Source organism: Prionailurus bengalensis, chromosome C2, assembly GCF_016509475.1.
Source record: "Prionailurus bengalensis isolate Pbe53 chromosome C2, Fcat_Pben_1.1_paternal_pri, whole genome shotgun sequence".
NCBI lineage: Eukaryota > Metazoa > Chordata > Mammalia > Carnivora > Felidae > Prionailurus > Prionailurus bengalensis.
Genome location: NC_057350.1, coordinates 38,120,746 through 38,144,839, shown reverse-complemented (window position 1 = coordinate 38,144,839; position 24,094 = coordinate 38,120,746). Strand labels below are relative to the sequence as shown.

Sequence of the window (24,094 nt, the reverse complement as noted above, 5' to 3'; positions counted from 1 at the left end):
CAGGAAACAGGCCTAGATACAAGATGTGGTTTGGGGAATCATCAAAGTCATTTGTGGCTTATGCACAAAGCTTGGAAATAGATGAAATAACCCAAGGAAAAACAGGATTAAAGAATTTGAGAGAGAACTGTGGGAAACCCTAACATTTAAATGATAGGCAAAGCAGGACCCCACAAATGGAAAATACACAGAGTAAATAGTATAACAGAATTCCAGAAAGTAATGAGTTCTAAAAGGGCATGCCAGGCAGAAATAAATAAATAAATAAATAAATAAATATCCAGTAAACTAAATGAATGTTTTACTAGATTTGGCAGTATTGAGTCATTGTTGAACTTCACTTTAGATGTTTAATTGGAATGCAATATGTTGCATTATGTTGGTGAATCCATTAAATCCAAGGGATTAGAAATGGTGAATATAGTTAGAGTTTATATAGTTGATAAAAGGTTTTTTATTCGGAAAGGAGTATGGGAAGGAGAGAGAAAACTCTTTACATTTGGAATGAGGGAAATGACTGGAAGAGTGAGAGGTCAAAAATAAATGAAATACAAGAGATATTGATGGAATAAAGTCTCTGTTGACAAGAACAGGGAAGAGATCAAATATAAACGTGAAAAGACTGGCCTTGATCAAGGGAAGGAACACCTCACCTTTGATGAATGAGAGAACAAAGTCAGGATAAATGGGAGATAATGTCAATACATTTGAAAGGAAGAAGAACACTAAATTAGTTGACACTAAAAGTTTTAAAGTATATTTTGGTACTTGTTAGATGCTTGGAATTAGAAAAATATGGGTGGGTAAAATTTTTAAGAAGCTAAGTACATGGCTGATATGGTCAGAAAGGGAAATGTGAGAGTGGTCCAAAACAGGCAAAATGACTAATGAATGGTACTGAAGACTGGCTATCACAAATTACATCTCCCACATTCTCCTTTCTCCCCATCTTCTACAGACTTCACTCTTCCTGCTGCTTGGTTGCTGTCAACAACCCCTCTTCTCTGAGATTCTGTTTCCCTCAAGACTCATATGTGTAGGCGATAATTTCTTCCTTGGTATTTCTGTTCCTGCTTTTTTTTCCCCCCTCAGACACAGTAAATAAGTCAGTCCTCTTTTAAATTTTCAGTTCCACTACTACTCTAGAAAAACAGGCAGCACATAACAAAAGTTAGACCTAACACATACCTCAAAATGACAGGAAGTGGTTTGTAATTACTGGTGGCCAGGAAAGAATTATGAATGGATACCGCCTATTATTTCTGCCTCTGCCTTAATTACCTTGAGGACAGAGCTCATGAAAAGAACACCTTCCTTCTGTTCTCTCATTTACTGAAATTGAGGCCTGAGGACATAATCAAAGCAGAATAACAGGTGCCCCCTTGTCTCAAGTGTGTCATTTGCATTTCGAAGTATCTCTGGATTCTAGATGATGTCTTTTCCAAGGGGTTAAGTTCCTTCCTGGAAAGATCACTTTTGGAATTTGTTTCACAGTGTGTTTCACTAGAATTGCCTTTTATTACAATGAAGATTTGTCAAGTGATTGTGCCCAGCGGAGATTTCCGGAGATACAGGGCCATCTATCTTATACAGCTATGTGCCTGCCCTAGGGAACCTCTCAGCACAAATGCATAAAGCCCAAGTAAACAATTAAATTCATTAACCCTTCAAAAGAATGACAGTGAACTCCAAAAATTAAGACAATGGAACAGAATATTACTGAGAAAAAGTGGTCTGCTCCATTTGAAGTTTCATTACTCTGAGTCTATTAAGTTTTATATTTTAAACAACCAAAAGCTCTTTATTTTTATTTATTTATTTTGAGACAGAGAGAGGGAGAGAGAGTGTGTGATCAGGGGAGGAGCAGAGAGAGAGAGGGAGAGAGGGAGAATTCTAAGCAGGCTCTACGCAGTCAATGCACAAAGCCAGATGCAGGGTTCAAACTCTCTAAACCTTGAGATCATGACCTCAGCTGGAATCAAGTCTGACACTTAACTGACTGAACACCCAGCTGCCCCAACAAGCAAAAGTTCTTAAATAAAACATTATATACATTTACTAAAACTAAGGGTGGTTATTTTCATTTGCAAAAAACCAAATGGACATTTGAACTTCTCTGACCTTTCCACAAAAAAGCATGACTATTTTGAACCCACTCCTTTTTTTTAACTTATTACAAAATTGAAAATACACTGATATTTTAATATGTCATATATTATATAAAATAATAATATTTTATATAATCCATCCTGGCATTTGTTAACTATGTATCTCACATAAGTGTATATACAATGTTGAGAGAATTAACAGCTGAATAGGTTAAAATCATGATGCTTAAAGAATTTATAAAGTACTGAGGAGAAGAGAAATACTTTATAATAAAGCAAAATAGCAAAAGTTCTAAATAAAAGAGTGGAATTGTGCAGAGAGAAGAGAATGCTTCAGCAAAAGAGATTGATGTTTCAGCTGATACAGAGTTTGAAAACAAATTTCAACATAGGAAGCATAGGAAATAAGGTTGGGGAAAAAATGACATCTTCTAGAACCTCATGAAGCTTCATCATAACAGTAGAATCCACTGTCATTTCAGAATAAATGAAAATTCCCCAAATAATATAAAAAATAAAATAACCATTAATTGCATATATAGGAAGAAAATACATAGTGACATATATCTCCTCAGTGAGTGTTTAAAACCTCAAACTTTATTCTCACCCTACTTATGTATAAAATATATAGTAAGTGAACTACTTAGGTTGGGAAAAATAATTCTTGATAAAAATACACCAATCATTATTAACAGCCTGCAAACAGTTTTTCAGTGAAAAACAATTCATTAGTGATATTACGTTTGTCATTTTTAATCAACTATAATGCCATGTTAAAATCTGACAAATATACTTTAGATAGATTTTAAAAAACGCACACACACACACACACACACACACACACACCCTAGAGCTTACTGTGACATTCCAGCCTATAGTGCCTACTGTTTTTTACATCAATCCATAATTGATGGCTCATGACATTGCCATTTTCAAGCCATTAGTTACACAATAACAATGTTAACTGAGTTTTAATTAAGTCAACCATATTCAAGCTTGGAATATTTTAGCTTTCTTTCAGAGATAGATGATATTTCTTAGAATTATATTCATTTATGTCTATTTTTTTAAAAACATCATTTACTGTCTTTGAAACATTCAGAAATTTGATCATAGAAAAACAAACTTTACATATCCTCAACTATTTGCTAATGAAACCATTCATCCTGCACCATACACCAGAAAATAATTCCTAAGGCAAAGACATGATTTTCTGATGATGACTATTTTCTAGCAGTTGGACACAATCAAATTTGTTCAACTCTTTCACTAATTTTGACTCATATACTAGTATAATTTATCAGTTATTAGTAAATATATGAAAGCTAACTCAACTTTGATATTTTTGGGAGCTTGAAATTTATTATTCCAATTTTCTTATTTTTAAACTAGTGTTACAAAGAGATGATAAAAAAAAGAATTCCTCTATGTAAAAGCATGAATTCATGTTTATGTAATATCAGTGGTTTGTCAATTACTGGATCCTATTACCAATGAAGATAAAGTCATGAATGTATGAGTGATGTGGTTCAGTAAATAGAGTTTGCTATGCTCCCACCCATCTCAACAAATTCTCTGCCCTAAGATGGATACAAGAGGCACCAGATGAGAGGAAGTGATCTATTTCAGGACATACTTGGCATCACCATAGCTCACAAGTCTTTGGCTACGGGTCATTTCCATAGGAAGAGAAAAGCCTTATGACTGAGATTAAGAAGATAAGAACAAGAACACATACATGGTGAGGATAAGAGGTACACAATCATTACCAGCGTAGAAAAATCTACCACTAAACGTTAAAGGTGTACACTAATAATCTTTTAAATTGGCATTGTAAACTCATGGAGTAGTTATTATCCTAGATTTTTACAAATGAGGAAGGTGAAAATCAGAAAGATAAAATCACCTGTTCAAGGTCATATTTAACCTTGTTTACTGTGCTTACCTTGGATCTTGAACCTAACCCTTTTTGACTAAAGAGCCCATGCCCATTCTTCTTTTCCTCCAGGAGGGAGGAATAACAAACTGGGATGATAGGCAGTGAGAAGCATGTAATATAGTCAAGTCTAGGCTCTCATCTCATACTTGCTTTATAAATAATAGATATGCATTAAAAATATTAATGAACTTTCTACTTTTAATGTCCTGACATAATTCAGACCTTAGATCAGTATTATTGAGGCAACAGTGATAATTCTAATTAACAATTCATCCACTGCTCTTGAGGGTCATTTTTGAATTCTGCTTATTAACTTATAGTATTTCCCATCTCAGACTGACTGTCATTTCCAGGAATAAGTTAAGGTAGATCAGACCTTGTTAGGTTGCAAGAAGTAGGACATTATTAAAAAGAGCATTCAAGTAGTTAAAGAAGGAGTAGAAATTTATCAGAAGAAAATTGGCTCTTAAATCATCATTGGATATTCTCTCATTTGAAATTTTAAGCATTCCGTGTGGATATAAATAACATTTAAGACTTCATTAAGACTTTGGAGAATGTTTAAGAATAGTGAAAGGGCCTGTATAAAATCCTCCATTGTGGTTATAGTAGACCTCATTATATTAATAACCTACACATGAACATTTCTATATGTGAACCAACACCCATATTCCCCTAATCCTTTCCTTTTAACATAATGGATGTTTCCGGAAAACCACTCAGTGCATTAAATGTGCCAGTCACCATATTAACTGGCATAAAAATTGTCCTGATTCCATATATCAAGGAACTGATTCTTGCAGAGGTTAAGGAACTTGCACAAGGTTAAACAATTAATATGTCGGAGACCAAGTGTTTAAATACAAACCTGTCTCACACCAAATCTCATTGAACTATCTAAACCAATTAATGACAGTAAGCATTACCAAGTTACGTATGAATTCAACAATGAAAGAGCCAATTAATCATACGGTAGCCAGGTTATTTTCAGAACCATGAAATTCTTGAGCCATTCTGGGCTTATTAATTTCATTTCCAGTGACTTACAGGGCCAGAATCTATCTCTGAAGACAGGGTGTAACCAAGACCTAATTTTTCTAATATCCTGAATAGGCCAGGGAAGAATGACCATAGGATTTACTATTCATTATTTAACTAAACATATAACTCCTTTTCACTTACCCACACCTACTCGGAAAAGGACTACCTTCTGTCCATACCCACACCAATCCTCACCACAATTCATATTCCATCTCATCAATTCAGGTCATAGCATTTCCTCTGACTGCTCCATTATTCACACCTCATGCTTCCCACATACACATCTCCTGATGAACTAAGCCTGTATCCCTTACCCATCCCTTACCCAATGTCAGAGAGAGGATTTTTCTGAGAGCTTAGATCCAGTGTCCACAGTCACTAATTATGGATCCCACACTCATGCTTTATTTGGCAAAACAATACGATCAAGCAAACATATGTCTAAGACTAATCTCTATCAATGTTAGGCTTAATAATTTAGTTTAGGAAGGAATCTAAACTGGACAGGAAATTACCTAAAAGTATGTGAGACTAAATTTTATTTTTCTCCTATGCTATTACCCGACTTATCTACAGCTACTGAAACTTAGAAAAACTTGAGAGAAACTAAAAATTAAGTTACCACTTAGCTGCATAATATGGTACATTTTAAAATACTAAATATACTTTCTCCCATCCTTCTCTAATGGCATTTCCACAGTAGTACAGACTGGGAAAAGCCTGGCCTCGCATTAAAACCTGGGTAAGTAGAATAGTCTAATTGCATGGAAAATTAAAAATAAATAAATAAATAAATAAATAAATAAATAAATATTAAGATAAAATTGCTTTAATTATATTGAGAAATACATAATACAAAACATTTTAGAATATAATTTGAATAGTCAATACCAAGTTTATGTACTGTTGTTTTGCTTTATCTTTGACAGATTTTTATTTATCCTGATGTTCCTGAAAGAATGAACATGTTCTCTTAATTCTAAGAAAGGGTTATTTTGGTGGAACTTTTTTATACACTATTCTTTCTATACCCACTAAAAATATAGTGACACATACTAAGTCCTTGGCAGTTTATAGTCTTCATTTCATTTAATCTTATCAATAATCCCAAGAGGAAGATATTAACTCATTTTCAGTTAAAGTGCCCAAGATCAGTTAGTCATGAGCCTGTTTTCAATCTGATTTTTCTTTATCTGCTGTAAATTACCTAGGCAGCAGTCAAACCTTTCAGCATCTTTTTTGTTCTTCATTCAGTAAAAAAAGATTGACTGGCACTGTGCCTGAAACAAAGCAATTGCTTAGTGAATGAATGAATAAACTCGAAACATTTTTTTTAGGCAATAAAGGACACATCAAGATAGTAGAAAACCAAGTACAAAATAAAGTCCAGACTGGAAGAGAAGGTATCAGACCAACTGAAATAAAAGTTTTGTATAAGATTTATCTATATGTAAAATTTGGGGAGAAATCTAACAGAAAAAATTATAATTTAAGAATTTATTAAACATATATGTAATACAAATTATATAAATATATACAATTATATTTTTTGAGCTGTTTAAGCTATTGCAACATATTTTTTCCTTTTAATTATTGAGGAATGTTAGAGTTACAAATGGGCACATGTGACTTCAAAAGACCTTGTTATTAATATTGTTAATATTTGATATATATGGACTATTCAAGAGAGCCTAAAACTATGACTATTATTTTAGAGACTAATTCACTCTGAATGCAACAAAAAAGATTATAAATGAATTTTTGCAATAGAGACCTGTAGAAATAAAGTGCTTCACGTATAAAATTGTAGACTTTTCTTAATTCACATGTCACAATGTTGTAAAGCCAGAAGAATTATAAGTTAATTTTATATAATGGGAAACTCTGATTATGGTCACTTTTCCTGCTACTTTTTGGTAATTCAGGTACACAAAAGGACATGAATTCAGAAATACTTTAATGCTGTAAGACTTTGGTCATAAAGTTTACTTATAGAGTATATTTTAGCTCAAGTTCATAGCTCTTAAATGGCAAAAACAAATTCATACTTTCCCTAAAATTTTTCAGTAAGAGTCAATGCCTTGGAACTTTATGCACAAATATACTAATTTTGTTGCCTGTATGTCACACACTAGGCAGCATGTATAAAGTTGGTAATTGGTTTTCAGTAAATGTTGATAAGAAAAAATAAATGTGCCTATTTGAGTATCTTGTGAAATAAGAAGTATGTTACCATTCCATGTTGCAAGAGTTTCTATCAGAAACCATTTTTAGTAGCTATCCATATTTTTTGAAATAAAAACTTGGTGGAGAGGTGATGAAGGGATGTCATCAGTGAAGCACAGAATCTTAAATGGGAACCACAATTAGACTGTTATTGAGGCATTTTAGTAACATTAAGAAAGTTGTGGGCCATTTTTAAGGAACATCAATACATATTTTCATCAACACACTTTAGAACTCTCATAGATATATAGACAACAGGAAGATTAATATAAAGATTACAAAATTTGGGCTATTACTTAAAAGACCCTAGCTGTACATACTACTGTATCACCTTGAACAAGTTAACTTTTGGCAAAATTATAAATCTTCTCTGTAAAATAAGCATTATTAAATACCATAAAGCAGGGCAAATAATAATTATACATATTTTAAGTACTCTATAAATTTAGTTATAATTATTTTGTTATGAATAAATTTGAAACTAGTTTTTAAACCATGTGACATCTCGATAAAGAAAACTGAAATTTGAAAAGGAAGTGTTAGTTTCATAAAAACAATTAAAAACACTTCTGGACCATCTCATATAAATTTGAATTTTATATTATTTGAATTTTATCCTCTTTCACCACAGATACCATGAGAAAAAGACATTTTACAAATGTATAAAATATTATTTCATTTCTATGTGATTTGAAATGCTCAGAAGGAAGACAGACTCCTTTAATAAGCAAGTTAGGCTGAGAATTGGAACTATTGTTAATCTGCCAGAGTGATCTGACGGCACAAAGAAATTCCTCAAGAAAAAGGTAGAAAAAGGCACAGTGATGCCCTAAATGATTTAAAAAAGAAAGAAAGAAAGAAAGAAAGAAAGAAAGAAAGAAAGAAAGAAAGAAAGAAAGAAAGAAGCAAGCATCTAGAAACTTCTGGAATATTAGGAGGGAACCATTTTATATATTTATAAAGAGAAGCCAGTGATCCCAGGTATATCTGCTTCCTTTGTGAACTTGAAAAAGACAGATCATGCTTGATGGGACACTTGGAAAACCAAAGTGTATGAACCTTTGAGATCTTTCCTCCTCCTTTGTCTTTCTGTTACTTTTTTTTTTTTTTTTTTTGCTCCTCCTCTGTCTTCACAAAGATAATTAGATAAGTAACTGGTATTCATACCTCCAAGCTGATGAGTGTAATTTTTCTAAGGCTTAAGTGTGAATCCTCAAACTAAACAGAGTAGAAAAGACTTTCACTTTGTTAAAAATATTTTATTTCAACAGTCCAACAGTGCCTCTTATACGTTTTAGCTAAAGCATGATTGTTGATCTGTTGAAATCCTTTTGTGGATCTGTATCCTTGAGTTATAAGGTTTCTAATTAATTAATTAATTAATTAATTAATTATTATTTTAGAGAGAGAGAGCACAAGCTGGGGAGAAGGGCAGAGGGAGAGACAATCTCAAGCATGCTCCATGCTAAGTGTGGAGCCCCACTCAGGGCTTGATCTCAGGTTATAAGATCAAGACCTGAGCCAAAATGAAGAGTCAGACACTTAACTGACTAAGTCAGCCAGGTGTCCCTAATCAGTAACTCTTAATTTTGAGGATTCCCCTTTTTGACCCTCTCTTCCCATTCTCACCACTACATGTGTCTCAAGTAAAGGACTGGTAATTGTAAAGTTACTGGCGGATATCAGGTTAAGTAATGAGGGTTGGGGGCACCTAGGTGGCTTAGTCAGTTAAGCGTCCAACTTCAGCTCATGTCATGATCTCGCAGTTCATGAGTTCAAGACCCACATTAGGCTCTGTGCTGACAGCTCAGAGACTGGAGTGTGCTTCAGATTCCGTGTCTCCCTCTCTCTCTGCCCCTCCCCTGCTCATGCTCTGTCTCCCTCTCTCTCAAAAATAAATAAAAACATTTTAAAATTAAAAAAAAAAGAAATGAATGTATCGTGTCTTTTGATCTTGTTCAGATCAGAGCTGGAAGAAGTAGGGAAACAAGAAACAAACAATGGAGCTTGTAGGAACTAAGTCTGCCTTAATAACTCCTCTTTTTCTTTGGAGTCTTACCTATTTGAGTAGACCTTCTAATAAAAACAGGTTAATAAGGGATTAATTGGATCATTAGTTCCATCTAATTATTCCTCTTCTCCTGTTCATAAAGTTTTTCTCCTCAAATTGGTTTCCTCTCAATGGCATAAGGGAAATCCTGCTTGAGATCAAACTAATATACAACCTTGAACATTCTCATCAATGAGTACTTGTCTCTTTCTCAGTGTCTCTTAGACCAAGTATTGATTGCAGACACTCACATTCACTGCAATGTTGAGATAAATAAAAATTGTTTTATAGTGGATTATCTTTTCTCAAATCAAGTATCTTGATATACTTCAAAGATTTAGCATCAAAAACTTCACAGGCATGAATACAGTATCTTACAACAATAAAAATTTGACACCAATGCTATATATAAACTTAAACTTGCCATGCATATTGATTTTACAAAGCATTGGCATCATAGACTGTGTCTCCTCAAAATTCATAATGGAAGTCCTAACCCCCAAGGTGACCACATTAGGGTGGTGAGGCCTTTGGGGAATGATTAGATCATGCCGGTGGAGACTTCATGAATGGGATGAATACTCTTATTAAAGAGACCCCAAAGAGCTCTCTCTCATTTTCTCACTTCTCCATGGGAGGATACAATGAGAAAATAACCATCTGCAATCCAGAAGAGGGTTCTCACCCAAACTCCATCATGCTAGCACTTTGATATCAGAATTCCAGCCTCTAGAACTATGAGAAATAATTTTGGTTATTTGTAAGCCACTGAGTCTATGATTTTCATTAGAGGAGCCTGAACTAAGACACACAGTGAATCAATGTACCAAAACCTGTACATAGAATTATCATTCTACTGAAACATAAATTTTATTTGGAAATAACATGCTAGCTAATGATAAGCAATTAAGAATGTTTTTTTTTTACCTTTGTTTCTTCAGAAATCTAAAGTTTTAGTGCCTAGTGTGATACCATTCTTACATCTTCATTTTTCCCTCATAACAAGAATTTTAAACACTGCTAATGTTTTCAGAGTAGCACTCTAAATTGAGATTATTCTTTCCATATCATTTCATTATGTCTCACTAAACCATTTAAATGAGTTCATGGCTGAGGGCTTTAAATACAGACATTTTAGATTTTTACTCTCTTTTGACCCCTTATAATCCTCAAAATTAACCTTAATTAGGGATTTTTTTTAGGGATTTTTCCAGTTTGTCCCTGATGTCTCAGTGTATATATTAATAGCATCTTTGTCATTCTCCTTCACCCTCAAGTGTTCTGATTTGGAGAATAAATTACATGGGCACTCTAGTTATGGAGAAAATGAATTCATATATGGGATCTTTGTTGATTCGAGGGGATAGCTTTTTGCTATGATAGTTGGTACTTATGGATTAATTGTTTACAAAACACCACCAGAGACATTTTGCTTTGTTTGAATTTAATTGGATCTACTTCCCTCTTCCCATCTCTTCCCTGAGTCATTACCCCAAACCCAGCACATTGCAAAACTAAATGGAAAAACTGAAGAATAACAAACTGGTTAAGTGAAAACCACACAGAATAGATGCTGACCATATTAATATCTGCTGCAGCTTGTGTAATAAACAACATAGTCCCATTCTAATTATTTTGGGTCTTAATTATCTAGTTATGTCCTAATTCGCCTAATAGGAGGAAAAATTTACATCCCCATACCCTTTTCCTTTTTTAAAATTACTCCACAATTTCAAAATATGTTTAGTTATTTCTGATTCACATTAGCATAATGATTTCTTCTCAAATTTGTGTATTCTTGGACTATCCCTTTATCTGCTCATTTATTTTTTAAAATTTTGCTATTGTAGTAAAACACACATGCTATAAAATTTACTGTTTCAACAACCTTTAAGTGTACAGATCAGTGACATTAAATACATTAACACTTTTGTACAATGACCCCCATCCATGTCTAGAACATTTTCATCATTTACTAATGAAACTCTATACCCAATAACTTCCCTTTGTTCCCTCTCCCTAGTAACATTTGAACATTATTCTACTTGCTATCTACATAAATTTGATACCCTAGGTATCTCATATAACTAAAATCATACAATATTTGTCCTTTTGTGTCTAGCTCATTTCACTTAGCACGTCTACAAGGCTTCCATGCTATAGCATGTGTCAGAATTTCATTCCTTGAAAGGCTAAATAACATTCCATTGTACACATATACCACATTTTGTTATTCATTTTGGGGACCTTTGGGTTGTTTACAACTTTTGGCTATTGTGAAAAATGCTGCTACATATGGACAAATGTACATAATGTACACAACATAAATGTGCAAATCATGGTTTGAGTCCCTGCTATTATTTTGGGTATATACCAGAAGTGCAATTGCTGGATCATATGGCAATTCTATGTTTGATTTTTTTGAAGACCCTGCCATTCTGTTTCCCAGGGACTGTGGAACACATTTTACAGTATCATCAGAATCGCACAAGTGTTCCAATTTCTCACAGCCTCATCAACACTTGTTATCTTCTCTTTTTTAAAATAGTCCTCCTCCTGGCCATAAAGTGGCATGTGGTGGTTTTGATTTGCATTTTCCCTACAGTGATGTTGAGCATCTTTTCATGTGTTTTTTTTGACATTTGTATATCTTCTTTCATTCTTCCTTTTTATTACCAAATCTTAAGAAATAGTCACATATATTCACCGTTCTTCTTTTCTGCAAAGCTTTTTCCGCCTCTCTGCCCCCAGCCTCCAACACATATTCCTATATTCCAGAAGCTTTTTATTTAAGAGTAATAATATCATCTTAAGCGCCAGTGCCAATAAAAATTTTCAGTCAATGCTCTGCCCTCATAAAATGGGACAATGACATCATGGTGAAACCACATCTTCCTTGTAACAATCAGTTGCTGACTTCCCTCTAGCTACTTCTCTCTCTGTCTTTACTTCTTTTTTTCCTCCTTTTTCTTTTTGTACCTCCTGTGGATGCATCCAAAGGACTTACCTACTCTAAGTTCTGTTTCTCATAATTCTTTGCCTTCATAAAAGTATACAAACTTACAACTTATCTAAATACCTAGTTGTTATGACAAGCCAGTGACTTTCTGCAGCTTTGACAAATTATTTGTTGAATGCCAAATATAGTTGCTACTCTCTTCTGACCATTTTTTCCCTCTTTTTCCCTCCTTATTCTGCCTGGTTAACTGTTATAGGTTCTTAAGCCTCCTAGAATTCACTGCCACGGCATATTCTTTCAGGGGCCAAAGCTGAGCTTCCCCCATATCTGCTTCCATTTCACTCTGTGGAATTTGAAATCTTAACCTACACCTACTGAACTATAATTGCCTGTGCAGAGAGATAGATCTTCCATTAGATCACTGATAGAAGAGACTTGTGTCTTATTAATCATCATTTCCCTATAACTCAGCATAGTGTCTATCATAAAATAGAGCCCAGTATTTGTGAAATAAGTCAGTAAGTGACCTATGTCAAAGTACAATCTCTCTTTTGTAACTATTTATTGTGATGCTCACTCTGAATGGTTCACTAATACCTCAAACCAGTGTCAAAAACGTGTATTTTCTTTCAAACCTGTTCTCTTCAGCTATTGCCTTTTCTCTTAACTATTAGTTTTATTGCCCTGGAATTCTAAGTTAAAACTGTCACTTTTTATTGCTTCCACCTGCTCACATCTGGTTACATGTTAACGTTTTCTATGTCTTATTAATGTTACCTGTGTAATGTTGCTTAACTCTAGCTCCTGCTCTCCATACCCATCCTTCTGCTTTCATTTCAATAGCTCATATATTTTGTTTGGTTAATATAATTGCGTTCAAATTGTCTTCCCATATCTCACTTCAACTCATCAGAACTTGGTCCTGCCCAAACAATTGTCCCTTGTTCAAAAACCATTTACAGATATCCATATTTCCCCTCAGAAATTATACAATCTCCTTAATATGGGATCATAGGTCTCTACATGCCAGTGTGGTCAAAACTCTTCTTTTTCAATCTAAATTTCCACTACCTCTACTTTAAGTAGAGGTACTTTTATTTTTATTAACTTTATTAACTTTATTTTATTGTGATTCCTGTATAGTTAATATAGAATGTTATATTAGTTTCAGGTGTAGAATATAGTGATTCAACAAGTATATACATTACTCAGCGCTCATCAAGATAAGTGTACTCTTTAATCCCCTTCACCTATTTCACACATCCCCCATCCACCTCCCATCTGGTAACCATCAGTTTGTTTGCTATAGTTAAGAATCTGTTTGGGGGGTTGTCTCTTTGTTGCTGCTGCTTATCTGTTTTGTTTTTTAAATTCCACATGAGTGAAATCATATGGTACTTGTCTTTCTCTGACTTATTTCACTTAGCATTATACTGTCTAGAACCATCCAAATTGTTGCAAATGAAGTGCCCTTTTAAATATTCAGTGTTCCTACATATTACCACCTACGTGCCTTTTCTTACATTCAAATGGGATGCCTCTTCCCATGCCAGAAGTCCTAAATCTACCTGTCATTTCAAGCCTAAATCAAATATTCTCTCTTCCATGGGAATTTCCCTGTTTCCAATTCAAGTGCAAGCTGGAATTAATTACACCTTCACTGAACTCCTGTGCAGTTATTTTCTTTCTTAAGACATTTGGCAACTTACAGTTTGAAGTATTCTTATTTGTGAACATGTTGTTTTCTTGTCTATATTATAACTTCTTTGCAGACAGTCTCCCAGGATTATTTACTTTTGTTCCCTTGCAATTAATTATATAGGAAACTAGCACACTGAATTTTTTTACATTTTTTTGTAGAACCTTAATAATTACTTCTTATACAAGTGAATAAATAATTGAATGAAACTTTATTCATGATTCACTGAAATTCCCTCCTTCTTATATTTGTATAATTCCTTCTTAGAATCTCTCTGAATCTTTTCTTACAAACTGCTAGGAAACCCTTATCCTAAATCTCTAAAATTTTGTCGGAACTGTTGGTTCTTGCTTCTCCCTACATTGTAACACAGGTATCCCTAGACAGCACATAATTAAGAATTATCCATTAGGAATATGTTCTTCCATGAACTCACACAAGTTTATTCATTATAAGTGCTTTTTATTTTCCCTGAACATTTCCAAGGTAGCCTTTCTTATTTAAGGTTCTGTTTCCTAGGAAATTCATGACTGTCTACTGTTGCCCAGCAATAGAATGCACATAGCCTATACTCTATATTTGAATTGCTATTCAGAAATGAGTCTTAGATTACCTTACCGTTGACTCACATGTCTATAAACATAGTCTTGATTACTTTGTGGAAATGGTTATGTGTGTTTTTTTTTTTTTTTCTTCCTTCTTTTTGTTTTTTTTTTTTAATAACATAGACTTGTGTAGGAGGTACTACAAAGAAAAACTGTCAAAATTATGGAGAACCTGAAGTCCTAGATAGCTTCACCTATTCTATAAATTGAAATATAGAAATTCAGCTCACAGCAACCTAAATGCCAGGTCAAGTATTGCCACAACATTAACTACTAAGACAATTCTAGTTTTGGAAGCTTGGTGCTTTCCTACTTAAAAGTCAGTGTGCAAAATCAGCATGTTCTGTCACCAATGAACTTTTCCGCAGATATTACAGCTCTTGTTTGCTCCTCTAGAGAGAGGGCTATTTTTTTTTCAGTTTGTAAAGGACATTGTTCCCCATTGTTTCTCCATGGTACACTACAAGAGAGATGCAAAGATCAACAGGAAAATAAAAGGGAAATGCTTCTTCTTTTTGGTCATGATTACATATATTAAAAATCAGAATCACTTCCTAAGTTCTCTGTGCTTACAAATGAAGTAAATTATCAATTGATTTAATATGGAAAATGCTTCATCAATTATTTTTGTCTTCCAAGATATTTTGATAAATTATGTGAAATTTTATCCTTATCCATAGCCCGTGCTCATTGCTTAAATAATAATCCAAGCAAATGTGGAACTACAAATGTCACAGTTCTGTATCTAAAAGAAGGTAAAAAGATAGCACCTTAGATAAGGCTTATGGTATAGGAATAGTAAGTGTTGCAGCTCAGTACCAAATTAAGTTTTATATCAGTGAAAGACAGCACAGGCCACCTCTAACACTAAAAACAACAGGTCTTCAACTGCTATCTTGCCTTCTGAGTAAAAAACTAAAATCAGACCTCCAAATCTTTGTAACACATTATCATAACATCATTCCATGTACTTCTGTTGTCCAATACATAGATTCCTCCTTTTTAATAAATCACACAGAATATCAACACATGAGGAATTTTCTGGATAAATCACCTTTGATCAAATTGCATAAAGTATTTGCCAAAGGCCCATTTAATACTGTGTTAGACAGCATAAATAGGCATGTTAATTATTAATTGCTAGTGGTCTATGATACATTTTTTATATTAAGAAACACCCTATGTTTATTGCACCATTATTTACAATAGCCAAGATATGGAAACAGCCTAAGATTCTGTCAAGGAATGACTGGATGAAGAGGATTTGGTATACATATACAATGGAATGTCATTTAGCCTTGAAAGAGAAGGAAGTTCTGCCATTGGAGACAATATGGATGGACCTTATGGGCATTATGCTAAGTGAGATAAGTCAGAGGAGGTCAAATATTGCATGATCTCCCTTATATGTTAAATCTAAAACAGCAAAACTCGTAGAAGCAGAGAGTGAAATGATGATCACCAGGGGTTGGGGGATTGAGGAGATGTTGAACAAAGAGTACACACTTGCAGTTAGAAGATGAGTAAGTTCTGAAGACCTAATGAACAACACGGTGATCATAGTTAGCAGTATTGTATTACTATTCAAATTTGCTAAAAGATTATATCTTAAATGTTCTCACCCCCCCCCACCCCTGCAAAAGAAAGAATTATGTGACATCATAGGGGCATTAGCTAATACTATGGTGGTAATCATATTACTATATATAAAGCACATTACATACCTTAAATTTATACAATGCTATATATCAATTATATATCAATTAAAAACAGTGAGTAGACACACACAAATTCCATCAGCTTATCACCTGAACAAATGCCTCCTCAAAGTGCAGTATAGTTACCGGTTTTAGGCTAGGTTGGATCTAACACAGAAACTCAGATATGTCTGCATATGTCCAGACAGCTGGTAATGAAGCCTATCAGTCTATCTACATTAGAGATCAAGAGTCTTCCTCAAAGAGAGCACTTTGAAGAAAAGAAAAATATTCAGTCCAGTTAAAAAACACACAATTTTGGTCTTTGGATACAGACTAAGATTCTAAAAATGTCTAATACCTCCCCACACATTCTACCCCTGTTCTAGCCTAGGAAAAAGAAAGCTATGACTTAAAAGAGAAAGTGTTAATTTTACCAAAACTTGAAGACTTTCAGTTTGCATAAGGTATAATAATTAAGCTTCCTTACAACAAAGAATGCCGGGAATTATGATAGAATTCAACCCTGTTTCAATCTGGAAGGTACAACTGGCATGCCTATGCCAAGGCATTCCTTAAGAAATGGAAACGTTTTAATTAGTTCCTCACTGTAGTTCCTGATAGAAATGGGGCCATGTTTGTCCAATTTCATAGTGCCATAGAAAAGGCAGCAGTGATGTTTCATGGAACGAAGTGCCCCGAGGCTTCATAGGCAGAAAGAAGCATTCATTCAAAGAGTCAAGGACAACAGACACATTAGTTAACAATATCAGGAGGACTGTGCAGGTAAGCAAGAAATTTCAAGTGTCCCTGGCAAGTAGAACTTCTTTTCAGCACAAATGATACATCTCCTAAGAACTCCCAGAAATATTTGTTGTCAGAGATGTTGCAAGGCTAAGGACCTTCCACAAGAAAGAAGAGCAAGAGCCAGTGAAATTAGTTACCACCAATAAAGTGACCCTATATAAACCTGTGTTTAACTGAAGTCACTAGTTTATCCTTGGCAACTTATGACAATTTACTCACTTGAAATATGGAGGGTTACATTTGTTTGTAACATCTAAAATCTTATATAAAAAAACTAAAAAGTCACCTATTAATCCTTAAATAAACTCAGTGATTTACTGATTATGATAATTCACTTACCATTCTGTTTCCTTCCTTTTTTTAAATTTTGTTTTAATGTTTGTTTATTTTTGAGAGAGAGACAGCATGAGTGGGGGAGGAGCAGAGAGAGAGGGAGAGACAGAATCTGAGGCAGGCTCCAGGCTCTGAGCTGCCAGCACAGAACCCAACACAAAGCTCAAACCCACGAACCAGGAGATCATGAGATCATGATCTGAGCCAAAGTTGGAGGCTTAACTGACTGAGCCACTCAGGTGCCCTCTGTTTCCTTCTAACTGTCACCACTGTTAGCTCTGCTCACAGATTGTCCTCCCTTTCTAAGTTAAGAATCTGCAATTGCTCAAAGATATATACGACTTTAAGAAGAAAAGGCACTCCTTGGTCAGTCTTCAACTATTGGGGCAGGCCTGAGTACCAATTAGGAAAAGGTGAACTCCTGAAAATCAGGTTAATGGGCACTGTGAGTCTCATGTTACCATTGTAGGGGATGGGAAAGTATTTTCCCTCGACCCCTTCACCATTCACAACCTGAGAGATTTTAGCTCTGGCTGTCACCAACATTCCAATGTGTGGACTCAAGGGTCTCATCACTAAAGTGTTGTATAATTTATGTTTTCCAACCAAGGTGAAGTTTAAATGTCAGATTAAACTCAGGAACTCCACCCAGTTATAGTGTTCACTAACCCCTAAATATTAAATTTTAGATTAAATGCTTCTATACTATAGCCATGCAATTCTGAAAATAATTTAGAAATGTTTTAAAGAGTTTTTTTAAAATAGATTAGATACAAGCATTTCCTTCATTTTTATTTATTATGTTTGATGGCATTAATAAGCTAATGAATATAAGATGAAACATGCTCATGAATGACATTTGAGTGATAATTGAGAAAATGTAGGTTTAAAACATTAACATACTGCATTTTGAGACACTTAAGTTGCCTGCTTTTTATCTTTCAGGGTACTGTATCTCATACACCATATCCTGACAGAATAGTGTATTGTATAACAACTACAGAAGACTGGCAACATAAAATTGCATTTGACTAGTTTGTTGAACTGTATGACATTTTATTCTTTGCTTGAGGTTTTTTCTAATGTTGAGCAGTTAGAATGAATTACAGTTGACAAAAGGATATAATAACCCCATGTGATTTTTTTAAGACCACTTTATACAGGATCTAATTTACATATGACACCACTGAAATTTTCGAATTTTTGAAGTTTTGAATCACACATAGTTTTTAAAAACTACTGATTCTGGGGTGGCGCAGTCGGTTAAGCGTCCGACTTCAGCCAGGTCACGATCTCGCGGTCTGGGAGTTCGAGCCCCGCGTCAGGCTCTGGGCTGATGGCTCAGAGCCTGGAGCCTGTTTCCGATTCTGTGTCTCCCTCTCTCTCTGCCCCTCCCCCGTTCATGCTCTGTCTCTCTGTCCCAAAAATAAATAAACGTTGAAAAAAAATCTTTAAAAAAAAAACAAACAAAAAAACTACTGATTCTGATAATCCAGTTGATGAGGGTCTTTCCATGTCTTCTTATCTGTCATAATTCTCATTTATAAAATCTATACAGCTACAAGAGGCCCATCCCAGAGTATGTTTAAGTTTCCTGCACCTTGGCATTTGTAGGAAAAATAATTTAAATTACAAGTTAAAATGTGAATTCATTTTAATTCTTGACTATGCTTTTTATGTTTTAAATACGTTTTTGTAATTCTTACAGAAAAGTTCCTCTTCCTAAAAGAGTTTAGAACTCTAAGTGTGATCCAATGAGATTTAACTTACTCATCATCTTTCAAATCTACCACACTCATAAAAAGCTAAATCTTAGATTTGGTTGGAGGTATTTTTAAATGGTTATGAAAAATAAAGCATGTTTTGGAAAAATTGTGATATTTAGCAACAAGATATGAAACAAAATTGTTATCAGAAAATAATACGCAGCCATACTAATTATTGCAAGCTTGAGAGTGCTCTGCCCTGTTTTATATGGTAACCTATGACCGATCAGCTATGTAGACAAGCAGAACTTAATTACACACATAGAACAAATGTGATTTAAAATAGCAACAAAAATCACTTTAGCTCTACAGCTATTTCGAAAGCACATTTAGATCCTGGAGTGGAAAAGAAATAGTTACAAGAAAACCATGAAGCTATAATTGGGGACTTTTTTTTTTAATAGAATAGTGTTTTACCTAAAAAAAAAAAAAGTACCAGCCCTGGGAGAGCATGTCTAACAGTCACCAAGGCTTTTGGAGACTAGAGAATGGATTGCTTCAGGCTTCCTTAGTCAGCAGGAAAACAGAGTGAGAAGCACAGCAATAAGAAAAACAGTATGAAATAAATAATAATTCAATTCTAAACTTCAAAGATGAGCAATGATAGATATACTTAATGTAAACTCACTATTGCTCTGGTCCCCTCCTTCTCAAGAAAGCTTAAGCATACAAAACATATGCTGTCATTTGAAAGTTTTGATTCCTTGGCTGCTACATAGTCATATGTACAAAGCATTTGAATAAAAAAGAATCACAAGAAAGAATGGCTGAGAAACTGGTGTTTGGTGTAATGTCTTTAGTAATCAATATAAAAAAATTCTCTTATAAATTACTTAAAGAAAAAGAGAAACCTATGCTCTATAGTAGAATCAATGGGGAAAAGTAGGCTGAGCTGGTATGTAAAATTAGCTTCAACAACTGTTTCTGAAATGCCCAATTAACGGGTAGTAAAGCACTGGGGCAGAAGATACAGAGATTATTTGACACTTATTAAAAGAAATATTCAAGAATTTAGATGGAACACAAAAAAGACTTAATATATTTTTTTAGATAACACTAAACTGGTTTTAGGATCAACTATACTTTTTAAAATATGAAACAAAATAAAAATCATAAAATAATTTCAATAGGCAGAGAACAGTTGAACAAGATGAAATTTGGTATAGATAATGCTAAGTTTAAAAGTTATATTAAAAAAGAATATACAATTTGTATTATTACAGAATGGGAGTAGCATTCCATGTCGATTTTATATGAAATGGGCCATCTTGAGATTTTTCTGGTTCATTGTGTAACAATATTTGGAGATATGGAAAATTTTAAATCAGTCTCTGGCTACACGAATAATTATTTTGGATCTTGAGAAATGAGAGATTTCTACTGTACTCTGTTCTGGGAAGACTATGTCTGAGTACTATTTTCAGTCCCACACATTGTCTGTTAATTTGATGATGTTAAAAAATTAGTACATTTTCAGATGATGAAGATCTTTGAAAAGAAAGAGCTAAAACAAATTCTGTAGGACTATCAAATTGATTCATAAAATCAAAGTTTAAAAGGCCCCCAGGGAAAATCTAATCAAAGGTTTTCATTTATAGATGAGATTAGCTTAGAAGTTATGGTAGAAACTAGGAACAATAACAAGATATAACTTGATACAAGAAAAAGTCTGTAACATATGCAACTCTGTAAACCTGAAAACCTTAAACTGTTGAGTTCATATTTGTATTATCACTGCTTTGTGTACGATCAATAAAGGGTAACTGAAATAATTAATTATATGGGATTTGAAATAACCAAATTATCAACTTCCGAATACAACAACATAGCAGTGGTAGACTTCTTAGCTCATAGGCTTTTAATTTAATGTTCTAATTAACAGTGAATATTTGGAGAAACTTCAAAGAAATTTTTGAAGTAAAATATGTTAATATACCTTATCTTCTAGAGGTAGGAAAAACACTATTTCTTTAACTGGAAATAAAAGTTGAAAGTAGGCCATGAATATTTTTGTATATCTATTATTTCACACAATTATATCTTGTAGTCTAATACAAATAAATTTTTTTAATTTGTATATTTCAAAAAGTAAATCATAGACCAGGTAATTCAACTATTATAGTAAAGCCATGTTATAATTCTTCATTAGGAAGTTAGTCTTTACTATTTGGAGAGAAAGAACTAAGCTACTCATAAGTACTTTATATTTCAACAGTATTCATTTCTCAAAGAAAATTTTTAAAACTCTAAATTTGAAAATGTCTTATTATTTGAGAACTTTAAAAAGTCAGTGATCTATAAAAAATAGAATTGAAATGCTATTTTAGAGATACTTTACATAGAATCTATAACAGAAGTTACTATTTTAATTTCTTATATATTATAGACTTATTTTGTAAGTGATTAATAAATTGTTCTGGCATTTTCATAAAAGGTTTTCACTGGATGTTATATTTGATCGAAATTTGACAGTAGATGTACCTCCTTTGCTTACTTGTCTGAACATTATGAAGTCAAAGTTTCATACTTAAAACAATAATAGAATTCTTTTTGAAAAATAAATGACCAGGGACACCTGGGTGGCTTAGGCGATTAAGCATCTGATTCTTGAATTCAGCTCCAGTCATGGTCTCACAGTTTGTGAGTTCAAGCCCTGCGTGAGCGCAGAGCCTGCTTGGGATTCTCTCTCTCCCTCTATCTCTGCCCCTCCCTTGATCTCTTTCTCTCCAAATAAATAAATAAACTTAAAAAAATGAATGACCAATAGCTAAAACTGACTTTACATTATTCTGAATCCTTTGATTAGTAATGTAAAATATTTTCAGAATACTTTTTATTACAATTTAATGTTTTCTCTCTTCATTTATTTAACAAAATACATTAGGAACCATCATTTGGCAAAAGAAAGTTTCTTAACAAGGACACCAATTTAAACAACTTTTCCTTGTTATCAGAATATCTTTACCATCATATTTATGCTGAAAGAGCAGCAAATTTTCCTGTAGAAATACTAAAAGTGAGAGATAGTTGTGTTACTCATGAAAATGTCATATCAAATTTGACTAAGCACATATTGAATTATAATGTGTGGATAGTATTAAAGATATGTATATAAATATGTAATACACAGGTGAGTGTATGCATATCTTTTAAAAACAAGTTTCTTTCAGAAATGAAAATAAAGTGCAAGACATTACACTTATCTACTTCTGCCATTTCCATTAGTCTTATGATGGGTATAAATCATTCATAATTATAAATGTACCTTAAATGAATATTAATAATTGAATATTATAACTTTGTAGACAGTTATTTCCCATAAATATTTGCATATCGTATATTTCATTTTAAAGCTTATAAGCAGGAAGCCTTAAAATAGTAAGGTCATTTAAGACAATCATAAAATCGTAAGGTAGTGTAGCATATCTATTTAGAGATCATTAGATATTTGTTTGAAAAACTTTATATTGAGATATTTAAATTTGAAATTAAAGTTTTATGACCTTTTGAAGATCAGTTAGCACTCACTAGAGAATGCATCTAGAATTTAATTTCAATCTTGTTTTAAACTTGCTATTTAGATATAATTCTAAACATTTACTGAAATAGTCTATATAATTTTTTTATACCCTCCTACAAGTATATAAAGAACATGATTGGTTAACAATAATATGATACTTTAGTGGAGCCCAGGTAGCTCACTCAGTTAAGAACCTCACTGTTGATTTCTGCTCAGGTCATGATCTCACAGTACATGATATGGAGCCCTGCATCAGGCTCTGTGCTAACAGTGCAGAGCTTGTTTGGGATTATCTCTCTCTCTTTCTCTGTGCCCCTTCCTCCCTTCCCCCTGCCTCTCTCTCTCTTCACACACACACACACACACACACATACACACACAAAATAAATGAATGAATGAATGAATGAATGAATAAATAAATAAATAAATAAATAAATAAATAAATAAAATATGATACTTTAAATATTAAAATTAATACATTCCCTCTCATTTGTTATAAAAGCCTCTTTTTTAAACTTCATGTGAAGGATCACATAGTTTTAAGTATGTATTGGCTTTTAAAAAGATATTTAACTTATGTTCTACATTAAGTTACTGAATCTAAGGAAGAGATTTTAACCAAGTGTCCCACATATTCCCTTAGACTCTCTCATTCACGTTAGATTTCAATGCAGGCAAAGCGATTGCACCCTGCATGCAATTTCCAACTATGTACCATTTCAGGTTTTTGGACTCTTTTTTCTGTGCCTCCTCCTCCCTCCTCTGCATGTTTCAGAAACATCCTCTTACAGATGATGGGTGCCTTCTACTTGGGGGCAAAAGTATTATGCTATCTGTACAGAACATGCATATTTTGATATATTGTTTCATTTTTTGTTTGTTTTTGGTTTTTGTTTGGTCTAGCTCTGAAGGACAAAAACAGTACTTATATACTCTGGTCTATGTCAGCAGAGTTTCTGCTGAATTTCTGTGCTTAATGACCACTTGAAAGTAATGGTGATACATTATGTGTTTAAGAGGAGAATATTTTTCATCAGAAACCAAAAGTTTCTAGCATTGACTCCCAACCCTCCATTTTTTAAGAAGATTCCTCTTATAAAGTCCAAAATGCTTACCAGAATAAAAAATAAATAATTGTTGTATAATATTTATGAATAGATGAGAAAAAAAAGTCCACATTTAGACTTGTGATGACTACACTTTATGTTTGCTATCAGCCATGAAGCTTTAACTATGGGGATAATCAATAACAAGTTTTCTGTGAAGCCTAAAATCTCTATTTTTAAGAGTTTTGCCCTTTTATTATATAATATCATCTTGCATATGAAAACAAAGTTAATGTAG

At 33.5% G+C, this 24,094-nt stretch overlaps 1 protein-coding gene across 3 annotated transcripts in view; it reads right to left on the bottom strand.

The window, feature by feature from the left end:
- Nucleotides 1-24,094, bottom strand: part of CADM2 (cell adhesion molecule 2) — a 1,070,151-nt gene that overhangs the window by 905,160 nt on the left and 140,897 nt on the right. The window lies entirely within an intron of this gene.